Genomic DNA, 2,601 nt, shown 5'->3' with positions numbered 1-2,601 from the left:
AGATCTTGATGAGTCGCAAGGATCGGTAGTTCAATCACGATCCATTATACTAACATAATCATGCAGCAGAAATAAATACTGCACACTGAACACCAGATCACAATATGTAGCCTAGTTTCCTCTGAAGAATGAGAAGATGTCTGATACATGGCAGAATGAGAACATGACATCTCTATTAGTTTCGCAATCAAGAACAAAACAAATTTCTCTTGCTACAATTCTTTTCTGCTCCAGCTGTTCGTCTTCTCACTATATTCAACACTGGTACCTGGCCGCAAGCCTCTACGGCCTCGCCCATCTGCTTCATACTAATACATGTTACATTCTCCAATCCGTGCACATGAGACAACTAACTATTGCCATCAAATCTTTTCGGTACATATGGCAAGACAACAAAGTAACATACCTCCCTCCCTCCTATGCAGGCAAACATGTTTTCCTTCGAGCATAAGCATGAGTGCTCATTCATCCCACAGAGTAGTATACACGCCAGTGACTAATCAGATCAGTGATTAGTCAAGAATAAAAAAACTCCAGAAGATTGGATACAGAAAGATTAAGTATCAAGGGGTTGGAGTCGAACAAGAATTCAACAGGATTGGCGTTGGCGTCAAATGCAAAACACGGGCTGCCAGCAGTGAGTCATAAACAAGCAACAGGATTGACATCAAACGCAAGTCATGGGCTGCCAGCAGTGAGTAATAAATAGAAGGCACTTGACACAAAAGCAAGGATCAAAGCAGGGCAGCGCCATCAATAGAGATTAAAAATGTTTTCGGGAAGTTGAACCAGTTGCACAAGGAACACACCTACAGAGCATCATCAGGTAGACTGGTAGACAGAATGACACACTCAATGCAGCTATGGAAGCTTGAATTTGGATCTTGGATTTGCATAATTGGTCAACTAGCATTTAATTCCCAAAGTGGGCATGGAATGGATTTTGAGAAAACTAGAACAGTGAGAGGGAACGGAGTGTTTAAATGGATAATAGCAAGTGCGGAGACTTTAACCGAGAAGCAGGGATGTTACTTCAGCTGAAATGCAAGCCAAGTTAGTATGTTAAGAGTTACCACACCACCTAAAACAATATGGATAGTAGAATAGAATCTGATGTCGGTCATGCTTGAGTTCATATGCCACAAAGCCAAAGCGTACTCCAAATCAAGAAACCATACTTGTTTTGCTTAATCAAAATGTTATTGTCACACAAGGTCCATACCGACCACGGTTCAATCTTTACCAGGGGCATGCCAATAACACAAACCTAGTCAAGGAAGCAGCTTCCCAGCCATGAAGCACGCGAATTTATTGCTCCGTGAGTACTGATAGGGCACGCAGGCCATCGTGAGCAGCCGCTCCATCACCCTCTTGGCATGGTCAGGCTCCGCAATCTCGCACTCGAGCTCATAGCTTGTACTGAAGTCGAGCGGTGTCTCATCGAGTTCCACCACGAGGCCGAGCCCCTTGCCATCGTCCTCAATCTCGTAGACGGCGTGCGTGTTCCGGAACCCGCCGAGGCAGACAAACGGCGCGGCGTCCCCGCCGACGCCGTGCCCACCAGCGACAAGCCGGATGATCGGGGAGTCGACCCGACCGAGGCGCGCGGGGTCGTCAGCGCACGAGAGGGCGAGCGTGGGGTCAAGGGGCTCCTCGATCTCCTCAACGAGGCTGACGCCGGCGTCGATGCGCGGGCGGCGCTTGAGGGCGAGGACGGCGCGGGGGGGAGCGCTGTCGTCGGGGCCGTAGAGGCGGACACGGAGCGCGGCGGTGGCGGCGGCGAGGGTGCGCGTGGCGGCGTCTAAGAAGAGGTTCCGCTGGGCGTGGGTGCGTCGGAGGCAGGGCGCGAGGAAGGAGGAGAGGCGGCGTGGGCGGCGGCGTCGGGGAGGCGGAGCTTGATCTCGACCTCCATGGGGGATTTGAGCTGAGGGGCTAGGGTTTGGGGTTGGGGGTGGGGGTGGAGAGGCCGATGCGTTGGACCTTGGAGGGCGCGGCGCCGGGCGGCGGGTGCAGGAGGTGGAGGAGGGGGTTGGAGGTCTGCGGACCCGGGGCTGGGGGCGGAGTGGAGTAGCCGGTCGGGGTGCTAGCGGTGGGGGTGCTAACGGCGGAGGCGCGGAGGTGTTCCTCGAGCTCGTCGCGGTCGGAGGAGCGGAGCTCGATGCGGGTGGGATTGCGGCGCAGCATGGATGGGATGGCCGGATGGGAACGGGATGGAGTGGTCCGTGGTAGGGATAGGTTCTGTTTCGGGGTATGGCCGTGTGGACGGCTTGTGATTTGTGAACTTGGGTGCTCTGGCTAATATTAATTTATTTTTGAGCTGTTATCATAAATCTCTATCACTAATCTACCATTGATGAAACTCATATTCTTTTAATACCACCGACCTAAAATTTTAATCTCCCACATTAAGGGATGGAAAAAGACACTTTTACCCTTGTATTTAAAAATAGGTTTGCCCTTTCAAAACTCATAAGTAATTGCAGAGAGCTCAAAAAATATGAAACTTGATTTGGTGTACTCTTATCATATGTATTTTGCAGTGTATTTGCATGCATGTATGAATTCCTCACGGTTAATGTTAAGATAGTTAAATTGTGCTTG

The 2,601-nt window shown here is 50.7% G+C and overlaps 1 pseudogene; it reads right to left on the bottom strand.

The window, feature by feature from the left end:
- Positions 1-1,155: 1,155 nt before the first annotated feature.
- Positions 1,156-2,055, bottom strand: LOC133899613 (triphosphate tunnel metalloenzyme 3-like; annotated as a pseudogene).
- Positions 2,056-2,601: the final 546 nt, after the last annotated feature.

Source organism: Phragmites australis, chromosome 18 (genome assembly GCF_958298935.1).
Source record: "Phragmites australis chromosome 18, lpPhrAust1.1, whole genome shotgun sequence".
In the NCBI taxonomy this organism is placed as follows: domain Eukaryota; kingdom Viridiplantae; phylum Streptophyta; class Magnoliopsida; order Poales; family Poaceae; genus Phragmites; species Phragmites australis.
The sequence above is the reverse complement of the archived record's forward strand: the minus strand, read 5'-3'. Positions and strand labels throughout refer to the sequence as shown.